At 39.1% G+C, this 19,878-nt stretch overlaps 1 protein-coding gene and 1 long non-coding RNA gene across 8 annotated transcripts in view; both read left to right on the top strand.

The window, feature by feature from the left end:
• MACROD2 (mono-ADP ribosylhydrolase 2) overlaps positions 1-19,878 on the top strand; it is an 841,176-nt gene that overhangs the window by 331,516 nt on the left and 489,782 nt on the right. The gene's annotated exons all lie outside the window — the stretch shown is intronic.
• LOC135298248 (uncharacterized) lies at positions 11,211-18,187 on the top strand. The gene is made up of 3 exons (XR_010360264.1): positions 11,211-11,291; positions 11,429-11,498; positions 18,057-18,187. It is a non-coding gene; the product is annotated as an uncharacterized LOC135298248 (long non-coding RNA).

Genomic DNA, 19,878 nt, shown 5'->3' with positions numbered 1-19,878 from the left:
CTATAAATCAGTAAAACGGTACAACTAATTTCAGCTTCTGCATTATTACCATCTATTTGCACATATTTGGTCTTCACCAAGTTGTTCTATGCTTTGTGTAGTTTTAAATAATGTTTGGCCTCCAACCATAGCCACTGTAGAGTCTTCTAAAGGGGAATACTTTACAAATTCAAGGAATCTGAGTAAGAAATGCTAAGGGAAAGTGCCAATCCACATGTTGAAGCTCCTTGTTTTCACAGAGCTGACACATTTCTCAGTGTGTGCATGAGACTTGAGAAGTTTATGCTGTTCCTAGGTCTGAGGTTCAGCCCAACATGCACTTGAGAGAGTTATAACATTTTCTTTGTGCACTGGTGGTGCACAAAGTGATGTTCCAGCTTTGGAGCTACACCAAAGCGTCTCAAGGATTCAGGTTTGATGGGAAGCATATTTTTCTTTCTGCCTACTTGATGTTGGTGGGTGGGGTGTTGATGGTCTGTACTCAGCTCTGTGTTCCATTCTGCAGCAAGTGGTGCTTTACTGCCCTGTGTGCTCAGGAGCTGAGGCCTGTTCCTCACATTATCTTGCATTGAGGTAAAATACTAACGAGTAAAGGTTGTTTTCCCCATTCTCCTCTTGTTCTGTGAGAGATGTAGGCTAGACAAAAGGTGAAGATACAGCTGTGGCTTCTCTGTGGGTCCCAGCTTGGGCCAGGCTGTGTAAATACAGAAGTCACAATCCTGAGATTCAGGACTCACTGTTCTGGTGCTGACACCTGTTCTGTGGCAGCACTTCAGGTAAGACTCAACTCGGTCTGTGTACCAAGTTCTTGAGGGAGTTTTCACTTTTTGTCACACCACTTAAAAGTGTGTGCAGAAAAAATGCCATTGTACCTTCTGAGACCTGCCTCTGAAATGTCACCTGCATCATCTTCTGAGCTGTCAAGAGTGGCAGGAAAACTTTCCCTTATTTGTTAAAGAGCCTCCTTGCAGCAAGGGTTTGCTGTGCTGGAAGTAGCATAGTAGATGGGAGAGACATGTGGAAAATGCACAGCCTGAGAGTTAAAAGATGCTAATATTTAAAAAGAAACCTGCTATTAAAACTTTGATAAGTTACACTTCTGTGTTCATGCAGTATATACTATACTGTAGGTAATCTCTGTAACTGGGTACCATTTAGATTACCTGCATATTTACTCTTTTTAAACACAGGCTATATATTTCAAATATGCTAGAGAAAGGAGATTGAGTAGTTTCTGCTATTTCACTGCTGACATCTTCCTGAAAAATTCTAGTGTTAAAACCACATGGTTGTGACTTGTTTTTATAATTCTGAAATATGAAATACTCTTATGAACTATTTGGAGCTACCAGTCCAGACTGGCACCTGCACATAAGTCAGAGAACTGGAGAAAAAAAAACACAGCAGGAAAAGTTTTTATTACCCCTTGGTAATGATAATATCTTAAGACTTACTGGTAATAAAATTTTCAGCTAGAAATATGAGGTTTTAATTGATCCTGCCCTTTTAATAAATCATGTCCAAGCTTAAAGATTTTTGTTCCCACAGACTTGAGTAGGGGTGAAGGGTCAGCTCTCCTTGTAACTGCTCACTTCTTGAAAAAAACTCCTCCTTTGCTCAGCCCTCAGTTATGGGCAAAACAAGATACTGAATTTCTAGTTTCATCTGTGCTTTCTCATGAGTGACTTCCAAAGCTGCCAGGTGACTCCTGTTTTTTTTCTGAGAACACTGCATTGCGGTATATTTTGGTCTTGAGGTGTCAATACAGTTTTTAAGTCAGAAACACACTTTATTTTTTCAACATGACTTCTAGAGTCTTGCTGCTCTGGGAGAAGTGTTTCTTGCCTCATGTTGTTTCTGAATTATTAATCATATCAGTTATGATTAATACAGATCAGGGATCTTCATTTTCTGATGTCAGGTTTGTCGTGAGCACCCCATCTCCCCATCATGGACTTTTTATTTTCTTATTAATGCTGAGAGATGCCAGAGCTCATGGCTGAGCAGTCAAGTAACTGAAAGTTCACAGCTTCCTGCAGTTGCATTCCCTAGTGTCAGAATTCTGCCTGAAGAGATGCTGCTTGAGTGCTGGTAGGAATGTTTTGAAAACTAATGAGTTTACTTTGCATGTGTGGACCATGACATCTCTATGTAAATACAGTGATTATTTGATCTTCAGCTGTAAAAGGAGTCAATATGCAAAAGAAACGTAGAATATGTTGATAAATATATTTGAAGTCTGCCACCTTTATTTTATCAAAGATTTGTCATATTTTTTGATACCTGTTGGCTTTTGGGGTGATACAGAAAAAGGTACATGTTTCTGCTGGTCAACCATCCATCATGTTAGCAGCCGGAGCCAGCATAAGTGTTCTTGCATGAGTAAGATTGGCATTTGAAGCAAAAACTTTTCAAATTTTGAGTATCCAACACTCACTGTTGACCTCGGGCTTAATCACTGGAAGGGTTTTTCTGGATGGTGTGTGTATTAAACTGTCGGTGTGTCTGTAGACCAGCATCTTCACCTTAATTGTGTTACAGGAGGTTACATTGTTCTTTCTAAACAGGATGTGCTTGTAGACCTAAAATCTCTATCTATGAAAGCATATTTCATATGTACACATGAACACATCAATATTTCACTGTCAGGAAGTAACAACTTACCCTGTTTTAGCTGAGGAAGGTGAGACTGTTTAAAACCCAAGATTGTTAGTATAGAAGCTTCTAAATTCAGGGCTCATTAATCAATTTTACAATCAGAGCAGCAAAAATAAAAAGTGTATCATCTAGAGCTGTGATTATTTCCATCAACGACAGCAGTTTAAAATGTGACTTGTGTAACTAAGGTAGTAAGTAGGAAATTAAAAGAAGAAAAAAATTCCCCCAAGACTATAATATTTTAAATTGGAGGTGATATAACAAGTGGGAAGCAGACAGGAAAACTTCTTGCTTTTTGCAGAGTGAAGAGTGAACTTTTGACATGCTGACTTAGAGTCCTCATCTGAATTTGCCTAATTTGAGATACTTTAGCTTCATATCTTCTGACATTGACCCAGGACCCAGTTACTTCCGGCCAAATTCACGAGTCACAGGAATCCTTCTATTTATCTCAGCCAAACCCATTTTTTACAAGCTGCACTAGCATTTCACATTTCTACTGGGGACATTTGTAAGGGGAAGAAAATAAATTAAGCAATAAAAGCAAGAAGATTATTGTCAGCAAAGTGGAACAGCAAAAGAGGAAAAGTAATTTAAACAAAAGAAGGAAAAGCCAGCTAGGAATTATTTATGTTTTCTCTGGTCTACTTTCATTAATGTGGAAACCAACTTGCTGAAGGAATGAGAACCTCCTGTGTTAGTCTATGGAGAGAAGAAATAGCAGAAAACATTTGCAGTGCTGTGAACCTGGTCTTGCTGGTTTTGTTTTGATTTCCCTTAGTGCTAATAGCTCAGAAAACAGCAATAAAGCTGGACTGTCTGCTGCCACATCTTATTAAACACTCCGTGTTGATCCAACCTGAATGAGGTGGCTGGGCAAGGCAGCTTCTGACACCCTCCAGAGTACAAAAGGGACCAACAACCTTCTTAGTTTTATGAAAACAACCCAAAGAAATAGTGAATTGTTTTTTTTTCTTGGTATCATATGGAAACAGCAAGGCAGGAAAAGAGATTCTCAGTCAGTTTAACATGGGAAGCAGATCAGACATTGCTACCAAGAGGCTCCTTGGCCACTGTTCAGAGAGCTCCCCAGGTCCTGAGATGGTGTTTTCAGGACAACCATTCTCTATCATGCACTTTTGAATGGTGTATTTTATATTAAAAAACTGTTTAATACTAATGGAGATCCTGATTGTTTGTGTGTCTTTAAGTGGCATTTTGGAAAACAGATGAAGTTCAAATTGGGCCACATTGACACACAGTGAATCTGCCATGACTTACCAAACATTAGTCAAGTCACTGACCTTAACTTTTGCATATGTGATCCTGTTGAGGTTTTAAGGTTTCTATAAATCTTTCTTAAATAAATAACTTTCTATTGTCCAGTACTTAAATATTCCCAAGACTGAGAAAAGTTTGGTTAGGTGCAACATTCCTGTAGTTGCACAAACACGTACACCATCTGGAGCCAACAGCACAAACATGGCAGGCTGCGTGCTTGGCTGTGTAATGATGCAAAATCTCATGATCTTCTTTGTAGTGATGTTTGGAAACCATAAATATAACAGAACATAAAGCTGTCACAGTACATGATAGTGGCAGCCTACTGAGAAGATAATCTTCCTGCAATTAAGGTTGTTCATAGTGGGTTTTGACCTGTAAGTTATTGTAAATTGAAGATGCAGCAGCAATAGACACATCAAATACCCCGGTCTCCAGCTGCCCTAAGATGCATATGCCAGGCAGTCACTGTCACAATTACAAACACTGTAGAGGTCTCATTTGCTTGGATATATATATTTTTTTTTGTTACCTTTGTATAGACATGATTTCTGTGGAAGAATAGACTTGTACTGTCAAAATAAACCACTGCAAAAATGAGTCTTCTACCTTCAGCTGACTTGCAGAAACTCTAGCTGAGAAACTGTAGCTCATCTTCACAGCCTTGTACTTCCAGTTCCTTTTAAAATTTATTTCAGAAATTTTTAACACGGCTTACAAATGAAAAGGTAAATATACAGAGATGTGTATAATGACACATTAAGGTAACAATTTCTCCCTGGTTCATGACTTCATTGTGTGATGTAAAGAATAATTTGTTAAAATTTAGTCTGACAAAGTTGTCTTGTCTGTCCTTTTTATGTTTCTTTTCTGCCAATAAAAATACTGCCACATGAACAGTGTCAGTCATCAAATAGCACCAGGATAGGCTTCCTTAGGAGTTTTGGCTGTCAGCAGCATGTATGGAGCAGAACACAGAATGGTTTCAAATTCCCTCAGCCCCCATACATTACTCAACAGGAGAATAGGTCTTGATCCTTTCCCCCTTTATTTTAAATAATATTTTTCCCAATACATGCTAGATCTTTATAGATTTTTTTTTTTTTTTAGATTTGCTTATGATACAAGATCCTGATGTGGTCACATGTTCTGTACAGGATTTTCCTGTGCATGGCCTAAATTTTGATTTAGGAGCTAGTAACTTGGAAGGAATATATAAGAATACAGTTGGCAATTAATGTTTAATGTCATCAAAAACTTTGCTATAACCCCTTTTGCATGAACTTGCAAGAAGAATGACAGACACTAAAGAGAAGATTTAATTAGATGTCAGCTTTGATAAACTAATTTGTTTAGAGACGTATCTGGCAAAAAGTTGGACTGCACCGCAGGTTCCTGTTTGTATCTGACAATTTACATAGGGCTGCCTTCATCTGCTCTCCCTTCCTGATCTGATTTCTGTCTGTGGTCCATCTCATTCCTGTAGCAGGCATTAGAGCCCAGACAGAGGCCTTAACTTCTGTTGTCTTCACCTTTCAACTGATTTCAAGGAACCAGACTTGCATGGAAAAGCTACTTGCCCTGGACATCTGCCGCTTGGTAATTGATTTAGTTTAAGCAGCAACATCCTGATCTGCCTGGATAGATACTGAAAACATCCATCGGGCTGCTGGTGATGGTGGCAGGGATGAAAGGAAGAGAGAATCCTTTCAGGGATTCCCAATGCTGAGAAGGCCATCAAAAGCAGTGAAATTTCATCTTACTGAGAGCCTGTGGCTACAAAAGTGGGTCGCGCTTGAAAAAATATGTAGGTGTACCATATACTTTGTCAGCTAGAACAGAAAATGGTCCTGCCTTACTTAGACCCCTTTCAAAACCAACTAAGTTAAACAGGACCTGAGGATATGAACCATAAACTAGACAAGGTCCATGACCTCTTTCATCCTGCTTGACCAGAAAGAGCTGCCCTGTCTCTGAGGTTGTGCCAATCATACTTTCTCATTTCAGCTTTGCATTGTGTTAAATGTTGTTTTAATTAAAAATAAATGGGCAAAATTACTCCTTAGAAGTGGTATCCCAGGAACAGAATTCTTCAGGGTATTTTGCTAAACTTAGGCTTGTTTTCATCAATTTTGCTGACAGACCTGGAGGATAGGTGTCAATTCTGTGATCTCAGTTATGTGTGTTAAAGCTAAAGGAATAGTTAAAAGGTTACAGCCAAAATTGACCTTGAAGTCGTTTGATGTTCAAATCTTTCATGTGTTGACAGGCCTGCTCAAGTGAAGGGTGCTACTTCAGCAGGAGTTTCCCACTTCTCTCTAATGCTCACCGCCTTTAAAAATCTCGTATTCAGATTGGAATTTAGGGGGTTGTTGCCTTTTAGTTTCTGGATAAGCCAAACTGGATCCCTCATAATAGTCTATTGATCCATTCCCAACGAATACACATTTTAAAGCTGGAATAGATGGTTACATTATTATCAGGAGAAGTTTGTTGTCCAGTATTGGTACATTTTCCCTCAGTAGATGTGTGAGTAGTGCTTCCATCTATAGGTGATTAGTTAATTCTTATTAGGCCTAAACATTATGGTTCTTTGTTGAGCCCATTCCACCAAATAATATATACCCTCAGATAAACCTGAATGCCTTATTTTGTCCTTTCCGTCGGTAGCCTTCACAGTATGGAAATGGTTAAGCCCTAGGAATGTTTAATCATTCCTTAGCCAAGGAATGGATGGAATTTATTCAAGATGCAGTGTTCTGTATGGGTCTTATGATACACTGAAGTATGTCAGAAATGTCCAGCATTTCAACAAGCAGGGAACTGAGCAATGGGATTAATTCCTGTCACTCTTCTTTGTTCCCTACCTCCATCACCAGTGGGAGAAAGGTGCAGGGATGAGAATTCTGTTTCTGCAGGGTCTTGTGCTGCTTTTCCTTAGTGTGCATGAGCTGCTCCATCCCTAATTATGTGCTAGGTTTGGTGTGCAGTTATGAGCTTGATACTTTTGTCATGGCAAACTTGTGCTAACCCCACCTTTTTTTTTTTTTTGGGGGGGGGGTTTTGCCTTATTTTGTAGCTTAGCCTTGCCAGCCCACAGTCTTTGGGTTTTTTCTTTCTAAATCCCTGAAGTTTGTCTCCATCATTTGTGGGAGTCAGCATGGTATAGCGGTTAGGTAATAAATCTGGGTTTCTGGCTCAGATTTCTCACATGATTTTGATAAATCATTTACCCTTATTGCCTAAATTATGAAGCAAAAAGAGGTAATATTTACTTACCTCAGAAACACTGTGAAGTTAAAATGCTTCAAAGCTCTTTCACCTATTTCTCTGGCTAGTAATGTGTCTGTTGTCTTTGTGGTGTTTTTGCTTCCATACCGAACTTTGTCTTTGGTGTCTTTTTTCCCCCCACTTTTTTCCCTCAGTGGCCACTACCCATTTTCTACCACAGTTACTTTCTCTGCAGTGGAGGGTTACAGTCTGTGGCTTGTGATCTGTCACTGTATGGGTCATCCTGAAACCCTTATCTTGGAAAGTCTTGTTGAATCTTTTATTATGCTGCAATTCTTTGGTGGCTTTTTTATGTCCAAACTTTGCAAAACTGTGGCTTTGTAGTGTGTTTCTGCATTGTTAGTTTTCAGTTAAGTTCTCATATAAAGGTTCAAAGCCACAGTGCCCTTTCATATATTCTGCTTGTGCTTTTTTCTTTCACTTAACCTTTCTATATTGGTTTAAGAAGCATCTCTAGGAAATTGCACTGTATTGTCTGTTAGGGAACAGTGAGTTGTTCAGTAGTAATTACCTCCTTACAAATACACCTGTATTTTTAAACAAAGCAAAACCTTTTAAGTTTTGAGGCAGAGTAGAAGTGCCTGAACAACTGAGCTACTTCAATACAACTCTTTGTGCAGTTGTATCATCAGTGAATGTACATTTTATGTTCCACCATGAGTGCCTGTCACAGGGATTATGTAAAAGACAGATGGAAAAACAATTGTATTGAAATATGCTTGAAAATTGAGTACTATTGTTCTTTTTGTTTGCACATATATTTTGCATGATAGATTTTTAAAAAAACAAATCCATAAAATTTCGGCTTTTTTTGTTCAACTTCCTTGGAGATGAATTACCATCTTTTGAAGATGTTTTTAAGTAAATCTGGGTCTCTCCTCTATAATAATTTTTGTACTGATAAAATATTACAAATATTTGTAAGTTTTAAGGAGGTTATTCTATACTTTTAATGAAGTTATGCCTATTTAAAATGTACTAATGATATTTGTCAGGATTGCAGGTGAAAACAGTCTCATCCCTGGTCACTCAGGGATGTACAGCCATGCCATTACTGTGAAATATGCAGTCTGGCTTTTGGTTTTTTTTTCATTTCTCCCCACTGCTGGAAAACTTCAACTTTTTTGGCCTGCACTGCATACTCTCCCTGATAGAACTTGGAGAAATGTTTACTTCAAATCCAGATCCTGTCAGGAGCTGCAGGCTTAATCAACAGACCCCATGAGAGATTACTGGAAAAGGGATTTAAGCTCTCAAATTTTAGACATTTTCTGCAATCCTTCGACTTCCAGGGTGTGTGGTGGAGTCTCTTAACCCCAGTTCTCTCCATCTCTCTGCCTCAGAGGCGTTGGGATTTAGTTTGACATACCTTACAATCTCAAAGGGTTTTGAATCTCACAGAGCAGATTCAGACCTACAGAGCACGGAATAATGGTAGGTGCTTTTATTTTTAGCAACAGGTCTGTTCAGAGGTGGTTCGTTTAATGATCCTGTCTCTGGCTGGAGTTCCTGTTCCTCTGTAACTCTCCCACAGCGAGGAAGTCTGGTAGTTTGGCATTTGGAAGCTAAATCAATAGCGTACATTCAGGAGGATAGAGATCCGCAAGCATTAGTGGGAGCAGTTCTTGCTCCCATGCCACTAACTCTTGTGCCTGAAACACTGAGTGAGAGACACTTGCTTGAACTGAAGTGTATGTGGGAGTTCAGTGCTCGTAGTTAGTCCCCCTTCTGTAGTGTTAACTCTAAGGTATCAATTAGAATAATGATTATGCTGTTTAAACAGCACCTGGTTTTTTCTTTTTTTCCTATTTTGAATTGGCACTTTAAAAGCCAGTGATCAAGTTATTGCTTTATTAATGTAGATTTGGTGAATATACTAACTAATGACTTCAGAATTTAATGTGACGTGAATGTTCTATTAATGCAGAGGAAAAATTAGGCTATCATCCCTGTCAAGCAAGAAACAAAGGGATGATAAATGGGGTGAATAGTTATCCTAGCTCCATGCAGCTTCACGCAACTTTGAGGTACCACCCTGAAATTATCATTTGAAGAGTTATTTGTAGAATGAAAAAAAGAATGAAATGAGGCAGCACTTGCCATGTGTTAGATCCCTGAATGACAGTGTAATGGGCCTTTCCTGGGCACACAGGACAGGGAAGTCATCTTGTTTCAACTTCAGCATCCATCACTGGTGGTAACTGCAGTGCAGCGTTGCAAATGAGAGTTAATGTCGCAGTTTTCAGTAAACTTGAGCTTTGTCTTGCTGGTTTTTTTGTCATTTAAAAGGCAGTAGATTCCCCCACAATGAAATTGCATCTGCCAAGTGTTAGTCTGTAGCATCTGCAGCATTGTGCCAAGGACTGCCTTAAGGTCTTCCCTCCTTCAGGTACCCTTTAATAGAATGAATACTGCAACCATTTGTTTCAGAGGTATATTCCTCTAAAAGGTTTCTTTATTGATTTTTTTTTTCAGTGTTCCCTTTCTGTAATTTCTGTGGAGTTTAATTATTAGTTCCAGGCATTCTGATTGAAACCCAGACTATAAGAAATGGTGGTTTAAATTGAGACTTGTCTTTTGAACTGCTGTAGAATAGTTTTAATATAGTTGCTATAATGTATGTTTTTCTGTTTACACTATTGGGTAAATGAGACAAAAAGGAGAGCTTCTGTCTGAATTTTGGTGTATGAAGCCAGAGTCCCAGAGCAAATGTCTGTGTGATTAAAGTGGTATTGAAGCATTATTAAAAAGCTGTAATTTCAAATATTTTATGCTTTGTTTCACATATAGTGCATCTACAGTGAAGATTAGTTTCTTAATGTAATTCTGGTGCTTGCACTCTGCTGAAGTCAAAGAAACTTTTCACTGGTCCCTTTTGGCTTTGGATCAAGCTCTTGGTTTAAAGTATTGATTAAAAGAGAAACTCAATCTGAATGGAAAGCCACGATAATTGATACAACAAATGTGGTGAATTAGAAAAAAGAAAAAAAAAAACAAACACCAGCTCTCAGAAGAGGACATCCACAAATGTAATTTATTCCTTTGATTTGACAAACCTGGTTCCAGGTGCTTATTTAAAAAGCATCTAAGTAGTGATTTTGTCTGCTTGGTTTTCTCCTCTTTATTATTTTCCTAATAACTCTGCCATTTAATATATTTTGTTTTCCTAGTATTTATTAGATTGCCATGCAGTAAAAATACCATCAGAATAGACTTAATTAAGGGCTGCTGCAGCTGCTGAATCTTTGAAGACAATATACTGTAGCAGTGAAGATTGTCAACCACCCCAATAAAAGATGATGTGCCCACTGGGAGAACTAATATTGTCACTTAAAATCTGGTAGCCTAGGAGGGAAAATCAGAATGGTTCAAAGTGTCTGTTGTATTCCTGTCTTTCCTAAATCACAGTCCTCAACAATACAAATGCATGTTTAAAAGGAAAATGGAATGCACAATGGAGTAGCTTCTCAAACAGCTCCCTGAGGTCTGCCATATCTAAATACTGTGAATGAAAACTGCTGAATTAAATTCATGCAGTCTGCTCAACAAATCATATGCTTATAATACCTGGGTTTTTATAGCCTTGGGAGAATTATGCAGCAGAGAAAACAACTCAAAAAATAATGTAAATCCAGGAAACATCACAAAACTTTGTTGTGCAAGCATATGTTTCAAGTCACGTTGATTGGACAGACCAATAATTGTCGTTTAGAAACCAAATTACTTACCTACTTAGTTTACTAAGCTAGTAAACTAAAAGGAAATTTGAAGGACACCTAAAACTGAAGTCTAGGTGGAAAGAAGAATAATGTGTGTATCATTTCTGCAGCCCTGCCCTCTGGGGATACGGTCAGGTTTTGATCTACAGACATAAATTCAGAAGAGAAGGATGCATTTTAGGGATGTACTCTTGATGATGGTTAGCCCTCCCTCTCTTACACAACACAGCCTTTTCCCTGTGTACCTTTTTCCTTTGGCAGATCTACTATGTCAGGAAAATCTATAACCCTTTTGACAGGAAAGCAGAGTGCTGCTGAATCGATCACTTCATTAGGCTGCAGGTGAGACTCCTTCCTAACACACCAAGGCCAAATGATTCCTGACCTGGTCTTCAGGTAGGGAGGAAGCTTTGAAGATTTGCAGTGTGCAGAGAAAGTGTCTGTAAAGCAGAAGACCTTGTATTTTGGCTTTTCCTTAGGCCAGCTGTTCCACTGGTGAAACTAACACGGTGGGGAAGTAATTAGAAGACAAAGAGAAGGAGGAGTTCTGTATCCTTACCCAATGGTTTAGTCATGCACAAATCACAGTGCATATCTTCAAAATGCAGTTCATAGTCTTAAAGTTCAGTCCTGCTCCTGGGAAGGGCCAATGTGAGATGCTGTTTTACTCTAAGTATATGCTTTACAAATTATGACACCCATCACTGAAGGGTGGTCCTGGTGTCCTACAGAAACAGCCACATTTTGTCTTCATGAAGACACAGTCATGTTCTCCCAAAGAGATAAAATGGAATCTAAGACAGGTTTACTTTCCTTAACCTTCTTTCCAAAGGAAGAAGGAAAATATGCGCCTAAGGGTAGACATAAGGAAGGGAAAGCAGTTAATCTTTTTCCTGTTCTCATTATTTCATGTGTCTGTAAAAGGGGGATTTTGCTCCCTTTTTGATACCCGACATTTGATGTCTTTCATTTCTCAATACTCTGTTGCAACCTTTGGTCCCCAGGTTCTGCTTTCTAAACAAGCACAAATACACTAAAAAATAAAGATTAATAGTACTTTTTCTATTCAGAAGTTGAGGTAAGATCACTTTTCAAAAGATTTGTGTTTTTAAATGCTGTTGTGTATGTTTGCTGGGTGTTAGATGTTTTGTCATTTCATCTGATCAAGTACATTTCAGAATCATAGCCAGAGAAGATGTATTCTATTATTAGTCAAGTATTTAAAAAAAATAAATTCTTTCAGTCTGAGTTTGTCTGGCCTCACTGAAAATTTTGGAGATTCTATTATATAAGTTTAGGCAGAGCTGCTCAAGAATTTTCTAGTGTCAATTTTTTTTCTCTTTAGAGGTCACCAGTTCTTCAAAAGAGAAAAATTTTAAAAAAAATAATTCATATGCAGCTGATGGACTGGAATTAGTAATTGAGATGTTATTATTCTATTGCCTTCTTTCAAAGGTTTAATAATTTCTTCATTTTCTACCTGTTCATAGTATTGATTGGTGAATCAGGTATGTTTCCTTGAGTCTTTGCAGTTAAAATTTCAGTGGTCCTTGAACAAGGAAGAAAGTATATTCAGCAATAAACTGTGGAAAAATTCCTGATAGATAAATCAACTTAGAAATTACTTTGCTTTTCTTCATATCAACTTATCTATGCAAAAGAAGTAGTTTATTCTAGAATGAATGTGTGAAGCTTTGATACATGATCAAAATTTTATATTTCTGATTTTCCTTTGCTGTTATTTTATTTTTACTAGAGAATAAAAGTGTCTCTGAGCATTCCCCATAATGCTTTTAGATGGAAGACCAATGAAAGTGTGTCTAATAAATTAAAAAATAAGTTTCATTCCTGAATTCAAAGGGGAGTTTAATGAGTTTTTCACATAGTAAACTGTAGTGGGTTTTTTACGAACAGGCCTACCATGCTTGTGGTGAAGGCTATGTAAATTACAACGATGCATATTTATTCATGTACTTCTTGTGGGAATATATTTAGGGACCTATAAGCATATATCAGAATTTGTTACAGGGAAGGGAACTTTTGAGGAAGGCTTATTATCCCAGGAGTGGAATTAAGGTGAAATTAACAAGTAATTGAAGTTATCTTTGATCATGATTTTTCATTCCCTTTTTTTCCTTGCTCTAAGGAAGTGAATATTTTTGATGTTCAGTAGAGCAGTACAATGCAGCACAGAGAGGCATAATGCTGAATTTTCATAATAATGTTTGTAATGCAAATGAGGGACACTTCAAAAACAGGTTGATTAGCATTTCTTAATAAATTGCCAGTCTCCTCCTTTTTTCTTCATTAATTCTCTCAGCAGATTACATAGCTAGATTTTAGCATTAGTGAATGTGAAGTGTGCAGTGGCTTCTTGTGATATAATTATTTGGTGGCTCTAAATAGTTTCAGATTGTGCGTTTACAGCACTTCCTCCAGCACTAAAGCACTACGGTGAATTAATGAGCTGCTTGTCACCTCTGGGACCTTTCCTTTGAAATCCAGTCTGGCTTCATGTGAACTGATACCATTGCAGGCCAGCAGCTGGGAAAAGGTTAGAAAATGAATGAGCTCCAGGGACATTGCTGAACTTCCACGGGAGCATATATTTACTTTAGCGCTGTTTTTTGGAGATCAAACCTGGGGAAATGCAGAGCTGCTTGCAGTGCCTCCCACTGGGCACATCAGCCAGCCAGAGTGTTCCCCATGGTGTGGCTCTTGCTGGTGTGCTGTGCTCCCCTCTCCTTTCCTTCCCTAGGTCCTGCAAGGGAGGTGTTGGCAACGCAGCCCCTTGAGCAAACAAGCAGCTTCTCTTTCCTATGTATCATTCAAGTTTCTTCCTAAATGTTTTTGTTGTCTTTTTGATTACCAAAGACTCCTCTTTTTCCCTCTTATCCTTTATTTTATTTTTAAAATAATTTATTCTCTTCCTTATCTTCCAAATCTTGCTTTTGCTGTTTGTGCTTTTTAGTGAGTGTTTTTTAGCCTCCTTTTCCTCTCTTGTTTCCCACTGGGAGACCCAACAAGCGATCTCCCCTGGCAGACACCTATGAGGAGCTATCTGCTGCCCTTTTTTGTTCTCATTAGAGAGACTTCAGAGAATGAAATGCTCATTGTGCTGCTTTGATTTTAGAGGAGAAACAGGGGTGGCATTGTGTGAGCTTTCAGTTCAGAGCATCAGTTGGTGAGCATAAGTGCCTGTCCAGTTTTGATTCCAGTTGAGCATCGCTCTGCTGGTCAAATTACTTTTCCTGACTGCTCAAGGCAACAACAAACTGAGTTTTCAGGGACTGTGTTTAAATGGTATGTGCAACTTGTGATAAGCATTCAGATTGCACAGCTGAACTTGGAAATTTAAAAGCTGTGGAATAGAATCATAGATTCATAGAACAGTCTGGGTTGGAAGGGACCTTTAAAGGTCACAAAGCTCAGCCCTCTGCAGGGGACATCTTCAACCAGATTAGTTGCTCAGAGGACAAGCTGCAACTCCTGAATGTCCCTGGAGAAGCTCTGAGTTAGAGATACTTTCTAATTGCTCTAATTTTTGGGTCTTCTTGCTAGTGGTTTCCAGCATGGGGCTGGATGGCTGTGATCACACTCTGTAACAACATAACTCAATGTTGCTGCTTCTAAGATTCTACACAAGTTTTTGTGGATTTTTTTCTCCAAATAGAAATGTAGAAATACTGTGTAACACTTCCTCTCATTAAGATGATTCTGGAGTCTTGTCTTTATTAGTAAATTGTCTTGGCAATCTTCTTCCTTTAGTGTGTGTTGATTTTGATGAGGTAGTTCATCAAAAGTCTGTTGTAAGCCATTTCATGGGCCTTCTGTCATTTTAGCTGGTTGTAGTTTGCCACTGAGCAGTCAAGCCAGGGCTGGAAGCTCTGTTCTCGATTTCCCTTCCTATACTGTAGGAATGTCCTGTGTTGCTCTCCTTTCTTAGTAACAGAAATTAACTTAAATTTAACATTTAGGATAAACCCATGCTTTGCACTATTGATGATTACTTAAGCTCTTTGCTTTTGATTTTGTGTGGGATCTTAACTATTTTAAAAAGAAATACAGTTCCAAGAAGCTGTGTAGTTACAATGTAGTTACAATGATGACTTTTGCTGTCCTGTCCTTTTTTACTGGATTTGAGAAGAGAGGGAGATGTATTATTTAAAAAATACTGTTGTATAATGAATTGAGTGAAAGGAAACTTATATGTAGAATTACCTTAATTCAAGAAAAATGTTGCTTTATTTTTCCCCTTCCCTTTAGGATTTGAATTGGAACCACAGCAAAACATGATTTGGAAGGGACTTCTGGAGATCATTTGGTCTCTTTGTTGGAGGAATTAGATTTGATTATTCAGGACATTACCGAGCTCAACCTCAATTTTTTCCTCCAACAAGATTCCACCACTTCTTTGAGTGATCTTTTCCAAAGTTCAGTTGTTCACACTGGAATATTTCCCCCCCCATATTCATCTGTACTTTCCCCTGCAGCAACTTGTCCCCATTATCTAAGTTTTGTGAAAATACATCCTGATGGGAAGAGTACCTTTGCTTTCTCCATATGTACATATTGTTAGGTAGTGGAAGTTATAACTACATTTTCTGAGTCTTTTCTTCTCCAGCCCAGTTCCTAAAACTTTTCTTCATATGAGTAGTTCTCCAATTCTCTAATCATCCTGGTCGCCCTTCACTGGACCCTTTCCAATTTTTCAGAGTCTCTCTTGAAAAGGTGAGGGCACCAAAGCCAGACAGTCATTCCAGGAATGACATAACATGCTGAACAGAGTACAGAAATCACACCCCTTGGCCTGCTGTGGTCTAGGACAGGGTAGCCTTTGTTGCCTCAAAGGTGCCCTGCTGACTCACATCCATCTTGCTGCCTGCCAGGCCCCCAGGTTTTTTACAGCAGAGCTATTTCATGGGCTCATTTTGTCCATGTTGTACAGCTGGTCCCTAACTCAGCCCTGCTCTACAACTCCAGGCATCACCAGCCTGGAGCTGGAGTGGTGTTGGGTCATGACTCTTGAAATGGGAGGTGCTGGGAGGGAATGACTTAAACTGTGAGTGTTCTGGAGGAAGGCCAGGATGTGCACACCCACACAACCCCTTCTCTGCAGTGCTCAGATACTAATGAAGGGAACTGGTGGTTTAATTTCTTTATGCCTACAGGAGCAATCTGGTTTTTCATCATAGAGTAATTGTAAGAGTATGAACTGCTGCTGTGTTACTTCAAAATGCCTGCCTGGCCTCAGACACTCCTGGAAGGGCTGTAGGAACTTGCCAGGCTGCTTGGCTTTTTTCTCTCCCTTTTGCAAGATGACCTGCTCTCTTTGCCTGTCCTCCAAGCCAGGCATTGAGCTCCCAGCTCCAAATCTAGAGACAGAGGCTGTGTGAGCATGACCCTTCTGAGCAGGGCCCAAGGGCTCAGTGAAGTGGTTTCCAGGCCCACTTGGACTGAAGCACCAAGTAATCTCCAGTCTGTTGAGAAAGACCTGTCATATTTGTCACAGTGCCTTACCTAGCATGGCAAAAGAGGGGAGGAGGCGAGAGGATGCACTCCACAGCCTCCCCAACCACCCAGTGTGGCTTGGAACATAGGCAGCAAACTCAGTCTTTATGCAGCTCTGGCAGCCATTATGTTACAGATTTACTGCCAAAATTCTGATCATTTACTGAGCTGACAATTGAATTAATTTGTTCCCTGGGAAATGGGGCTGTGCTGCCTGCCATGTTAAGGTGAAACAGCTGGAAGAGCTGTGGGAGGATAAGCTGGCTCAGAGCATGAGGCTGGGATGGGAGGACTGCCCAACCACAACACACATTGCTGGCTAAGAAGGAGTGGTGATGGAGCTTCTGCTCCTTCCTGTCCTCTTACCCAAAACCTAATGACTCGATGTGTTCTCAGGTGGTCTGGACAGCTTTGCAAGAGGGGCTAAGAAACCAAAAAGCTATTATTGATTGTGAAGAACTTTATACCTGAACTACTTTGAGAATCTGAGGCTCTTTCGATGCCTTGTATCACTTGAAGCAGTTACATGGGACTCCTGATAGATGGATGATGCAGGACCAACCTCTCTGTTAAGCCTGTGGGCTATTTGTATGATTGGATTAGGTCAGTTCTAATCAGATCTTTTCCCCTATCACAAGCCAGACTCAATACAATGTAATCAGAGAACAGCAGCAAGAATGCTAGCATGGCTCATTCTAATAAAGTGAAAAATCAACTTCACTTTTTCTTGGGTTGTCGCAGTAATTTATTTTAGCAATTAAAATTTAATTCAGTCAGAAATATGCTATAAAGGCATGATAGCGTTGCTAAGAGCCAGAGCTAGGAAGCTTTCCTGCCTTCCCTTAGAGCCCGTGGCAAACCAAGAGATGATCAGCATGGAGTCTGACACTTTGAGAGGCACTCAATACATTCAACGTCTGCATTCTTATTAGGTGTTCCAAACTTGACTCCCAATGACATTTTATATTTATGGAGGGAAATCAAAATAAATATGGCAAGTTTTAATTTAGGCTTGAGAGGACAATAGTTAATTAGCATTAACTAGTTAATTAGCATTCACCTTCAGAAATGGTTTCTTTGAGTGGCTTATTTCATAGAAATCTTCAATGAATAAAGAAAAACAGATACTGTTTCTCTGGTAACAAGTAAAGTGCAATGCCTGTTTCAGTAATGGTGCAGAAGCAATCCTTTTTTCCCATCACTTTAAGTTTCCAATTGCTTTTCCTTCTCTTATTCCTTCATTCTTAACTTAAAACATATTCAAAATTGTGCTCACATTGTTTGATGAAGGTGAAATTTCAGGAAGTTAATATTCGGAAACAGGACTAATTTGATTTATGTTACCTGTCCTCCTGGGAGCATTGCTTTGCTTCCAGGTATAAAGACTAAGGAAAGTCAATCAGTTCCCATATATTCCCACTATTACACCTCCTGTATCTGACACTGCAAGAGGGTTTGGCCCAAGACCTAAGGGAGTGTGCCTTTTGCAGGGCTGTGACTGGTGGGAAGGAGAAGACAGATGTTGTCATATTCTGATCATAAAACCGAAAAAAGTGTCTGAAATGCCTTATTTTACCTTGACAGTGTCCTTGGCAGAGCTGGACAGGAATCTGCTAATTGAAAACAATAGCTAGACAGAAGGGGAAAGAAAACATGAGAGTATGGCCCCCAGTTTGATCCTGAAGTTACAGGAATGCTGGAATATTTTGAACAGGCTAATGATGGATAGCACATTCATGCTAAGAAAAGATTTTGGTAAGCAAAATAAACCCCTCCAATTAGTTTCCACCATGATTCATTTAGATGTAATTTTCAGTTGGACTTACATCTGGACTAATGTCAGCACTGGAAGATCAGTTTGCTACTGAAGAATGTGAAATTGTATCTGGAAGGGCATGGTAGGAAGTGGGATCCATTTCATCAATTTCTTAGGAAATTAAGTTTTCAATTAAAATAAAATGAATTTATCTTCCTAGAGATAGGTCTGTAGAGACTTCCATTTGGGTCATTATTCAAATATCCAGAAACAGATGGCTCCCATGTTTCTTTACTTATAACCTACCCAAGCAGAGCAAAAGGTCTCACCAAAAATAAATCCCCACCAAAAAAAAAAGTCCACGTCTGGAATATCAAAACAGTTCCCTGAAACTGTACTGCTGGTCTAGGATACTTGTTTTGATCTCCACTGGTGTGCAAGAAGAGAATATTGAAATAGGTAGGCATGTTTCAGTGTTTGGTATGTGATATTTTAAAAAGTTGTAATCTTAAAACTGTAGTCAAATAAGGTCAGTAACTATTTTTTGAATGCATGCAAAATGTTGTGGTCTGAGTTTGAGGAGATAACTTGGTCTTATGTTGAGCTGGAAGCCTCCAGCAGAGCTTGGGAAAGGTGTGAAGTTTTCCACTTGGGATCATTCCACACTTCCCCCAAAATACTCGCATCCCGCGAGTTTACATATGGCTTTTGAAGTATTTGCTAACATGTGCAAAATTTCCGAAATGTCCAGTACCATTGAAAATGAGCCTTTCTGAACCTAGGTTCAATCTTTTTTCACAGACACAGATTTATGGCTTAGGAGGCAGGGGGTTTGTAAGCAAGGAATTCATATTTGCTCTCAGTTGGTGCTAGGTAGACATTTGAGAGAGCTCAAACCCTTCCCCTCTCTTCATCCCATGCTTTCACTTCCACAAAGCTGGAAACACTACAGATATGCCAGACAAACGGAAACTGGATTTTTTTGAGAGGTGGAGAAGGAAAAAAATAAAAAAATCAAAGATCAAATATCATTCACTACTGCAATTCAGTGTGAACAGCTGGAGGTGACAAACAGAAAATGGAAGAATTAAAATAATCCTAGATCTACATTCACAAATCCATGGAAACAGAATTTCTCTTCAAAATTGCCCAATCCTGCTATGTGTGCAACCAGGCCATAAAATATATTATGAAGGTTGAAGGGATGGCAGAGTGGAGGCAAACACTGACTAAGAATGTCACTTTGGAGAAAATAAAACAGGGTGAAGGGAAAAATAAAAGAATTTTGAAAGGAAACATGTTGGAGGATAAAAGCTGGCACTGGAAAGCTGTCTAATGTGCTGAGGTATTGATCCAAATGCCCTATGAGCTTTGCAAAGAATAATGTGAGGCTTTGCTTTCCCTGGAGGATTGCAGGTAGGACAACTTTGAAACCATTCAGATCAAGGGGAGAAAAAGATGTATCTCAAGTCTAGTAGAAAGATGAACCTTCTGTCATTTTCTAAACCCAAGTTCTAATACATTTTACCACACGTGGAATGCAGTCCTAATTGGGGAATCATTAGGATCTTGGACTACAAATCTCTCTTTCAAAATTCTGAGAACTGTACAAATTAATTGATGAGAAACCCCCAAATTGGCCCATACTCTTTGTCATACAAA

This window comes from Passer domesticus, chromosome 3, assembly GCF_036417665.1.
Source record: "Passer domesticus isolate bPasDom1 chromosome 3, bPasDom1.hap1, whole genome shotgun sequence".
Taxonomy (NCBI): Eukaryota; Metazoa; Chordata; class Aves; order Passeriformes; family Passeridae; genus Passer; species Passer domesticus.
The sequence above is the reverse complement of the archived record's forward strand: the minus strand, read 5'-3'. Positions and strand labels throughout refer to the sequence as shown.